This window comes from Pinus tabuliformis, chromosome X (assembly GCF_031772625.1).
Source record: "Pinus tabuliformis cultivar Carrire ecotype Pingquan chromosome X, CPIR1, whole genome shotgun sequence".
Lineage (NCBI taxonomy): Eukaryota > Viridiplantae > Streptophyta > Pinopsida > Pinales > Pinaceae > Pinus > Pinus tabuliformis.
The window spans coordinates 937,256,793-937,268,289 of NC_142308.1; the positions used below are offsets into that span (position 1 = coordinate 937,256,793).

The following is an 11,497-nucleotide window of genomic DNA, read 5'->3' on the forward strand; positions in this document are numbered from 1 at the left end:
TGATGGTATTAGTCTAACCATAGGAAGACCACATAGCTAATAATAGAATGGGAGAATTATGAGAAAACCACTCATGAATTAGGTGAAAAACTAAAACAATGAACTTCACAATAATAGGTCACCAAATAAAGAAAGATTTAAAGTAAATTGACTAAACTGAATACGTAAGGATACTCTACTATTTTATAATAGAAGTGGTAGGAATACAATTCCTTCAATCATTTCCCTTTTTTAGATTTCCCTTCTAGTTTGCAACTCTTCTCATACACTAACTTCTTGACATATAGTTGTACGAAAATTACATATTTCAAGATCTACAAGTGAGACACAATCAAATAATATATTAAATTTTGAGTTGTACACTCTTCAAGTAAAAGCATGAGTTGTTGTATATGGTGACGATTTACCTACAAATATCAAATTCAGCTGAGTTATTTAAAATTGCATAGGAGTTAATGCACCAAAGTATGAAATGCCTTATGTAGAGAGGAAAGAGAAAAAAACCTAAAGGCACAGATAGAATGATTTTTACAGAGTAGAAGCATTTCTACCTAAGCGACAGGGATGACAACACTGTTCACAGACTAGAGAGAAATGGATGGCAAGAGCAGTTACAAACCTAAGAGAAAGGGATGGTAGGGATGCAAACACTCAGAGACTTATGGAGTTAGCAGGCTCTAATACCATTCTCAGAGATAACTCAATAAGTGGATGTCTTTCATTGAGCTTAGAATTATACTTAATACAATAGACGAGTGACTTTTCATTTCATCTTTCAAGGGACTCTCTTATCTTCTCATATCCATATTTACAATAATTTCCAATGACACAAAAATCCCCTAAGATTATGTGTCTAGCAATAAAATTAACAAATTATTCTTAATTTAAAAGTTTTATGATTTTTTAAAGTTATTTATATATTTATCACATTTATAATTTGTGGAAGTACTTTGGTTTAAGAAATTGTAATTCAAAATTATTTAATCACTAGGGATAGTAAACATGGCCACACCAACAACAACCTTTAATATAGTTAAAAAATTTTAGTCTCTCATCCTAACTTTGTGGAACTATTTTAATTTAAAAAATTGTAATTCAAAAGTATTTAATGACCAAGGATACTAAACATGGCCACACTAACAACAACCTTTAATATAGTTAAATTTTTTCAATGTCTCATCCTAACAATCATAATTGCAATCCTGGATCATATTTAAAAACACAACCATTTTTTAAATATAAATACTTTTAAAAATAAAAATTTAATAAAATAATTATGATTTGCAAATTTAACTCAAAATAATATTTTGAAAAACATTTATTTTTATGAAAAAACTATCTACTCAAATATTAAAAAATATATATTCAATCTATCCTTGACTCAGTAACCAAATTTCACTATAATATTAATTACGCCGTAAGGCGTTCCTCTTTAAACCGACTCGGTATTCCTTTACTTTTCAACTTCTTCTTCAACCGTCCGAGTTCTTTTTCTTCACCAATAAATTCAACCAAACCAGCTCCTTCGTTAGATCACCACCGACTTCAACAGGCGATTCAGCCGTGCTTGCAACCAGCTCCTCTGGCTTTTTAATTTCTTCGAGGTTTCTACTGTTTCTTCAACTGAAGGGGCTTTTTAATTTCTTTTTAATTTCTTCGAGGTTTCACTCAGTAGAGAATTCAATCTCTGCTCAACACATTCAAATTCAATGAGAGAGCGACTAGACTTCGACATCGATCTCGCACCCTTTAGCCTGATGAGTACGAAGGCTAAAGAATTGGGTCTTCGAAAACTCAGTAGAGAATTCAATCTCTGCTCAACAAATTCAAATTCAATGAGAGAGCGACTGGACTTCGACATCAATCTCGCACCCTTTAGCCTGATGAGTACGAAGGCTAAAGAATAGGATGGAGACAATGTGCAGGTCACCAGCAGAAATACGAGTTAACTTGTAGATTCATATGTACAAACCCTTCGTAAGAACTCTCCATTCGTGTCCAGGAAAAAAGATTATAAACATTGGACTCTAGAAGATTGCCCAAATGGAGTGCCATTAATCTGAACTGCAAGAGGATGCAGAGTTGCCCATGTGTCCGAGACAGCATATTAGTTGAGGCTCTGGTATTGGATGAAAAGGAGGAAAAATGTGAAGCAGCAGAAGTTCAGATTTCAAGAACAGCACAGATATGTATGATCAAAGTATGTTGGAAGCAAATCCTGCCAATCAACTACTCAACCATGTCAGGTTTCTGCATGAGGTAATTTCACCGGTTCTCTGCTTTAGAAATGAAATTGTAATTTTATGATTTCCGCATATTGATTCTCCAGTGGATTTTGGGATATCGAGTTTGATTTAATTATGGGGTTTCATATATTATATGGACTAGGTGCAACATGATATTGTGGAAACAGAGGAATACTACCGAAGGGCAATGTTGCCAAGCCCGGAAGATGCAGAGATATTGTCACTCTAAGCCAAGTTCACATGGAAAATACATAACGTTGCAGCGCGGGCTGAATCTTGCTTTGCTCGAGTAGTGAACGCTGTCCCCGATGAGTGGTGGATGTTTCAGATCTCTTTCGTTTAGCTGTAGCACGATAATGAACAATGTTCCATAGCCACATCGGGTAAACCTCATGCTCAGAGGAGTTTTAATTTTGTTTTTTTCATGTTAGTAACGATCTTACTGAATTTATAGTATAGATTTAAATCATTGTGATCCAGTTTGAATTCCAATTTGTTTTGGAATTTATTTCCAATTTAGCGAAAGAACCCAACTAAATAAAATTGGTTAATATATTTACGCCGTAAGGCGTTCCTCTTTGAAACGAACTCTCTTTGAAACGAACTCACCTAACTGCCACCATGTACAGTTTTGCAACGTTTGATGAAATGTTAGACAATTAAAACAATATTGGGCGTTAGATCACCACCGACTCCTCCTACTTAATCGTAAACCGACTCGGTATTCCTTTACTTTTCAACTTCTTCTTCAACCGTCCGAGTTCTTTTTCTTCACCAATAAATTCAACCAAACCAGCTCCTTCGTTAGATCACCACCGACTTCAACAGGCGATTCAGCCGTGCTTGCAACCAGCTCCTCTGGCTTTTTAATTTCTTCGAGGTTTCTACTGTTTCTTCAACTGAAGGGGCTTTTTAATTTCTTCGAGGTTTCCACTGTTTTTTGAAGAGGAGGTTCAGGTATGCTTGGACCTTGGTTAACTGTGTGAAGCGGAGTCTAGGGCGATCAGATTCTACGAGATACCCTAGCCTTTTCGGGTTATCCTTCTCTTTTTTAAAATATTCAACAGGTGATCAATTCCTCATCAGGGTTTGTTTTGGTTTTCCCTTAATTCTCTGTTTCTCTTTCTTACAAAAGAATTTATAAGAATCTGAGACATACTCATCAGGGTCTGTTTTCGTTTGTATCTCTTACGGTTTATTTCAGAAGGCTTGTGTAGAACCTTGCCTTCAAAATTCAATATGTTTTAACTATTTCGCTACAGAAATAACAACTGGGACTACAGTAAGTGGTTTCTTGAGCAACATTCTGGGGTTTATCCTGCTATAATATTTGCTTCTTGTGTTTGAGATTTATAAGGTCAGTTCATGGTATAATATTTGCTACTGTTGTCTGAAGATTTGAGGGCGAACTAATCTTTGCAATAACCATATAATTGTTTTTTTCATACGCAGCATATAGCACGAGCAGTTAGAGATCCAGCAGCATAACCACTAGAATCAACGCAAGCATAACTTCTGTTAGATCGATAACAGTTTCACGAAATAGTTTTGGTTTCTAATGTCACATAGACACTTTTTTTTGGTTCAACTATTCTGTAATGGTCACCTGCATAAGGGGGTTGGGTTTTTATGTCAGGTCTCTGTATCATAGGGTTTGTTTTGTGACTGCCATACTTGTCATTAATGTTGTGTAATGGGTTTCTACATGTTCTATTTCGAATCGATACTTCGGTGACATTGGGCAGGTTCTGTTGTTTGAGCACTAAATGCGTTCACATAAGGCACATGTCAAAGCATGTCAATGCTCTCGTACACGCAATTGGCCATAGTTACCAAACGGTAGATAGGTCGGTGCTGTTTTGTGTTCTAATTTAGTCTAGACCAGTGGTTTTTTGATAGTTGAGAGTAGGTTTAAATGTGCAAAGATTGGAATTGAAAATGAAATTATGTTCAATAGTTAAAACTATGTAATCATCTTTTATTCATCCAGAGGGCAACGGGGTTATTGGATGGTCCAGTGATAGTGATAATGTTGATAATGGCTCCCTTAAATCAAATTCAACAACAAATTTCATTCATCGTTGTTCTCTGCATATTCGATTTTGAAATGGTCCAACACTGTCTTATTCTTTAATTCCTGGCTCCAGAAAATTCTCATGAATTCTCCAAAATTATATCCTTTGTACCAAGCTGGATGCTATTCATCAACCAGGGACGCTGCAGGGACAATGAAGGCATCCTCCGAGGGGCCATAAAACGTAGGAATTGATATACGTGCAGCAGATGCATTTGTTACTGCTCGATGTTCCACACTTCTGAATCTACCATTGCTCACAACCTGCCAAATTATTAGCATTAATAATAACATTTTCAAATTCCCATTGCTCACAACCTAATAAATTATTAGCATTAGCATTAGCATTAACAATAACATTGTCAAATTTTCAGGAGGAAATAAAGTATTGGATCTGCTCTTGCTCTTGTTAAATACCTGCAGTTGATCTGTTTTGTATGTTGAATGAATGCATGCTTTAGATCAAACTATATTCTGAGGCCTTTACATTCAATGGGCTGCACTCAAAAAATTCCTCCTTGAAGAAAGCAGAAAATGTGATTACGGATTAGTTGGTATCTTCTGTCTCTTGAATGAATGAATGGGCTAGATAGAACTGTGTTCTGAGACCTATGCATTTCTGATATGATTGAACCACATGGTTCAGTTTACATCTATGGGAAATCAATGAATTTCTTTCAGAAACGATGTTCAGAACTTAAGAGACCAATATTTGGGATCTAAAATTCAAAATTTGATTGTAGGAAGATGTGGGTGGATTAACCTCTCAAGACCAACCTTTCTAAAAGAGGTATTTAAAATCTTAGGCTATTTATAATTTGTGGGGGGAATTTACCTAGATTTTGCAACTATATGAATTACAGTGGCTAAGATAGTGTCTATGTTCTGCTGTCTCTATATATCGCTATTGCATACCTACTTCCTTGCCTTGAACTATGATTAAGACCAAAGAGAAATGAGGTGCTTTAATGCCCTGATGGGGAAGATGTCATTTCTTCATGTCTTTGTGTTCATAATGGTCCTATCCGTACAAAAACAAATAGGATATATATAAACCCTGGATCTATTAATTGTTGTTTAATTGCCTTTTGATCCCTGTATTCAGGTTTAAGTTAGATTTATGGTACTTGGAACATCTTAAATTGGTAAGTGAATGAGTACTTATTTCAAAATTAAGATTTGACACTGATATCTCTGTTGGACCTCACAACAAAAGAGCACAAGTTTTTATATAAGTTAGGTTGAGCTACTAGTGTAATGGTTTCTTTTCCAAATAAAGAGTTAAAATGGATTTATCCTGAATGGAACTTCGTTAGTAAATGGATACTTCTAAAATTCAAATTTGAGATTGATGAAGACCTATTGGACTACTTTGCCTAGGACTGAATTATTACTTCGAGATTGTGCAAATTTCTTGTACTTGAATCTTCTACAATTGCTGAGATGAGCATATTCTTGATTTCTTTTTATGGTTGATATATCCAAGTCCAGTTAAGGTAACTTAAATTTTCTCTGCAGAGCAATGTTCAACTCTAGAAGGCGAGGAATCATTCAGCTGCTGGGAGACATTTTTTGAATTTGAGAAGATGAAGGTTTGATTTTCATAAACATTGATATTTGTTCTGTTTAGCATGTAAGAGTAAGAGGCCAGATGTAAGAAGTGATTATTATATCGGAATAGTTGAAAAGCATTAAGGAACAGAGCATCACGTAATTCTTCACTAAATCTCTTCTGCTGTAAACTTGTTTGCAGGTTTTGAGATTGGAAATCTTCATTTGATCCCTCTGCTAAAGCTTGCACAGCCTATTCTCTATTATAGTTACTAACCCCTTTTCAGATCACGGGAAGCATTCTTTGACATTTATGTTAGGTTTAAATGGGTGGTGTAAGTCTACCCCTTTGGAAACCTGAGGACCAGAGTGTTGTGCAGATTGGAGGTGTCTGCATCAAAACATAAAGGCATACTTTTCTCGTAGAAGAACACTGTTAAAAATTCCATATGTGAGCATAATGCATACTTTGCAAATGCAAAATATGAATATATCTTGCTGTGATATGCTTTGTACACACTATCTTGAGCACTCTAGTATTGTTCACAGCAAATGAGAAGATCCATTGATCTCCATTGTCCTTCACAAAATACACTACTTATTGAATAACAGTGAACTTAAAAATGCTTATGAAGGTTATAAATTTTCAACATAAACACATCCAAATAGTCACTAAATACACCACAATGGCAACCCCAACAACACAGAGATGTTTGACCCTGGCCAAAAACAACCATCCATACATTGCAATCAAGATAGCTAATAAATAGAATTAATACAATTATACCAATCGATGTGATGAAGTATATTCCATGAAATCGCAATGTTTGAGATAACTGCATTTAAGATAGAAAAAAAATGCCACAATAATATTTTTGTCCAGATAGAGTACAAACCCTTCGCACAATTCTTTCAGGAAAAAGGATGATATTGAAGAATGTAGCTAAATTAAAGGCATATATGACCATACCATAGGTGAATAACCCAAAATAACCATCCATATACAATTACACCAATTGATATGATGAAGCATATTCCATGAAATTGCAATGTCTGAGATAACTACATTGGAGAAAAATTTTTGTCACAATGACATTATTGTCCAGATAGGGTACAAACCCTTCATACCATTCTTTCAGGAAAAAGGATGAGAATGAAGAATGTAGCTATTTCTGCTTGCAACCAACTCCTCTGGCTTTTTAATTTCTTCGAGGTTTCTACTGTTTCTTCAACTGAAGGGGCTTTTTAATTTCTTCGAGGTTTCCACTGTTTTTTGAAGAGGAGGTTCAGGTATGCTTGGACCTTGGTTAACTGTGTGAAGCGGAGTCTAGGGCGATCAGATTCTACGAGATACCCTAGCCTTTTCGGGTTATCCTTCTCTTTTTTAAAATATTCAACAGGTGATCAATTCCTCATCAGGGTTTGTTTTGGTTTTCCCTTAATTCTCTGTTTCTCTTTCTTACAAAAGAATTTATAAGAATCTGAGACATACTCATCAGGGTCTGTTTTCGTTTGTATCTCTTACGGTTTATTTCAGAAGGCTTGTGTAGAACCTTGCCTTCAAAATTCAATATGTTTTAACTATTTCGCTACAGAAATAACAACTGGAACTACAGTAAGTGGTTTCTTGAGCAACATTCTGGGGTTTATCCTGCTATAATATTTGCTTCCTGTGTTTTAGATTTATAAGGTCAGTTCATGGTATAATATTTGCTACTGTTGTCTGAAGATTTGAGGGCGAACTAATCTTTGCAATAACCATATAATTTTTTTTTTTCATACACAACATATAGCACGAGCAGTTAGAGATCTAGCAGCATAACCACTAAAATCAACGCAAGCATAGCTTCTGTTAGATCGATAACAGTTTCACGAAATAGTTTTGGTTTCTGATGTCACATAGACACTTTTTTTTGGTTCAACTATTCTGTAATGGTCGCCTGCATAAGGGGGTTGGGTTTTTATGTCAGGTCTCTGTATCATATGGTTTGTTCTGCGACTGCCATACTTGTCATTAATGTTGTGTAATGGGTTTCTACATGTTCTATTTCGAATCGATACTTCGGTGACATTGGGCAGGTTCTGTTGTTTGAGCACTAAATGCGTTCACATAAGGCACATGTCAAAGCATGTCAATGCTCTCGTACACGCAATTGGCCATAGTTACCAAACGGTAGATAGGTCGGTGCTGTTTTGTGTTCTAATTTAGGCTAGACCAGTGGTTTTTTGATAGTTGAGAGTAGGTTTAAATGTGCAAAGATTGGAATTGAAAATGAAATTATGTTCAATAGTTAAAACTATGTAATCATCTTTTATTCATCCAGAGGGCAACGGGGTTATTGGATGGTCCAGTGATAGTGATAATGTTGATAATGGCTCCCTTAAATCAAATTCAACAACAAATTTCATTCACCGTTGTTCTCTGCATATTTGATTTTGAAATGGTCCAACACTGTCTTATTCTTTAATTCCTGGCTCCAGAAAATTCTCATGAATTCTCCAAAAGTATATCCTTTGTACCAAGCTGGATGCTATTCATCAACCAGGGACGCTGCACGGGCAATGAAGGCATCCTCCGAGGGGCCATAAAACGTAGGAATTGATATACGTGCAGCAGATGCATTTGTTATTGCTCGATGTTCCACACTTCTGAATCTACCATTGCTCACAACCTGACAAATTATTAGCATTAATAATAACATTTTCAAATTCCCATTGCTCACAACCTAATAAATTATTAGCATTAGCATTAGCATTAACAATAACATTGTCAAATTTTCAGGAGGAAATAAAGTATTGGATCTGCTCTTGCTCTTGTTAAATACCTGCAGTTGATCTGTTTTGTATGTTGAATGAATGCATGCTTTAGATCAAACTATATTCTGAGGCCTTTACATTCAATGGGCTGCACTCAAAAAATTCCTCCTTGAAGAAAGCAGAAAATGTGATTACGGATTAGTTGGTATCTTCTGTCTCTTGAATGAATGAATGGGCTAGATAGAACTGTGTTCTGAGACCTATGCATTTCTGATATGATTGAACCACATGGTTCAGTTTACATCTATGGGAAATCAATGAATTTCTTTCAGAAACGATGTTCAGAACTTAAGAGACCAATATTTGGGATCTAAAATTCAAAATTTGATTGTAGGAAGATGTGGGTGGATTAACCTCTCAAGACCAACCTTTCTAAAAGAGGTATTTAAAATCTTAGGCTATTTATAATTTGTGGGGGGAATTTACCTAGATTTTGCAACTATATGAATTACAGTGGCTAAGATAGTGTCTATGTTCTGCTGTCTCTATATATCGCTATTGCGTACCTACTTCCTTGCCTTGAACTATGATTAAGACCAAAGAGAAATGAGGTGCTTTAATGCCCTGATGGGGAAGATGTCATTTCTTCATGTCTTTGTGTTCATAATGGTCCTGTCCGTACAAAAACAAATAGGATATATATAAACCCTGGATCTATTAATTGTTGTTTAATTGCCTTTTGATCCCTGTATTCAGGTTTAAGTTAGATTTATGGTACTTGGAACATCTTAAATTGGTAAGTGAATGAGTACTTATTTCAAAATTAAGATTTGACACTGATATCTCTGTTGGACCTCACAACAAAAGAGCACAAGTTTTTATATAAGTTACGTTGAGCTACTAGTGTAATGGTTTCTTTTCCAAATAAAGAGTTAAAATGGATTTATCCTAAATGGAACTTCGTTAGTAAATGGATACTTCTAAAATTCAAATTTGAGATTGATGAAGACCTATTGGACTACTTTTCCTAGGACTGAATTATTACTTCGAGATTGTGCAAATTTCTTGTACTTGAATCTTCTACAATCACTGATATGAGCATATTCTTGATTTCTTTTTATGGTTGATATATCCAAGTCCAGTTAAGGTAACTTAAATTTTCTCTGCAGAGCAATGTTCAACTCTAGAAGGCGAGGAATCATTCAGCTGCTGGGAGACATTTTTTGGATTTGAGAAGATGAAGGTTTGATTTTCATAAACATTGATATTTGTTCTGTTTAGCATGTAAGAGTAAGAGGCCAGATCTATGCAAATGAATTGAAAAGACATCCCCATGTTAAAGTTTTCAATATACACTATACAGTTTTACTACTATTTTTTACTCTTTCTTTTAATTTTCAGAATCGAAAGAGAGGATGAATTACGTTTAATAAATAGCAAAAGAATTTAAAAGAAGAATTATAAATTCTGGTTATGTTGTTCAAATTCACAGCAAGAGCCAATTGGCATCATTTTTGATTTTCTGAATATGCTATGCATGGCTGTAGCGGTGCACAAGTTAGCCCAAGCAGTGAAGCTTTCACAAGAGCTGTAGGCTTTGGAAGACAAGTCAGAGTGGAAAATGAGAATCCTTACAAGGTCTGGGCCATCCCCATAATGTACAAAGTTTGGAATTTTAGGCTATATCAGTGGTTTTGTTAAGGTTTTTGAGGGGTTTCGGTGGATTTTATTTTTGTTTATTTGCTTCTTTGGATTTCTTCAAAGACCATGTAATAATCCTATTGATGTTAGAGCTATATGATGGTAACTGTCCCTGGGCTTGGTATTTGATGTTCTGTAAACTAGTCTGCGTTTTGATTTGGATCTTTGTTGCTCTCGATTAGCTCTCTGTTGATCTCTTTAATTGCAATCTGAATATGCACTATATGGTTTTGCTATCTCATCGTTATGGTTTCTTCCGTAAGTGTTTTTAAAAATGACACGTTTCACGAAATAGTTTTGGTTTCTGATGTCACATAGACACTTTTTTTTGGTTCAACTATTCTGTAATGGTCCCCTGCATAAGGGGGTTGGGTTTTTATGTCAGGTCTCTGTATCATCGTGTTTGTTCTGCGACTGCCATACTTGTCATTAATGTTGTGTAATGGGTTTCTGCATGTTCTTTTTTGAATCGATACTTCTGTAACGTTGGCTTGGTTCTGCTGTTTGAGCACTAAATGCATTCACTTGGCCAATTAGTTGCCTAACAGTAGATAGGTCGGTGCTGTTTTGTGTTGTAATTTAGGCTAGACTAGTGGTTTTTTGATGGTTGAGAGTAGGTTTAAATGTGAAAAGATTGGAATTTTAGGCTATCTAAGCGGTTTTGTGATTAGACCCATCTCCAGTATCTCATGGCAACTCAAGCTCAAGCCTCAGCAAGCAACCATCAAGAGCATTCTGAGTCTTTCTCCACCCCAGTTAAAATGCCACTCAGTTCCTGCTGCATTAGCTCTTTTAAGTCATTCTCTTTCCTCTCCATTTTCAATTACAAGCCCACCTTCAATCGCATAAAACATTCATACTCTGTCAGTCAATGTACACCTGATTCAATAACCCACAACATCAACCCCTTTTAGATCACCTTCAAAAACCTGGGTATTTCTCAGTTGATATATGCACAACACAAAAACAACATTCTCAAGGATGTGGGTAAGCAAACTCTGTCAATGGCTTCCATCCTCTTGTTCACCTCTCTGATTCAGCAAGTCCAATTGACACTATCTTTAGCAATTACCCAAATCCTGAACTCAGACTTTCAATCCAACATGGCCTCAAAAGAGCCAGAGGCATACAAACATTAAGACCTTAAATTATTTACAAAATGTAGGCC

The 11,497-nt window shown here is 35.6% G+C and overlaps 1 pseudogene; it reads left to right on the forward strand.

Moving 5' to 3' along the window:
• The first annotated feature begins 594 nt into the window (after window positions 1–594).
• LOC149142774 (uncharacterized) lies at window positions 595–2,610 on the forward strand (annotated as a pseudogene).
• The last annotated feature ends 8,887 nt before the right edge of the window (window positions 2,611–11,497 follow it).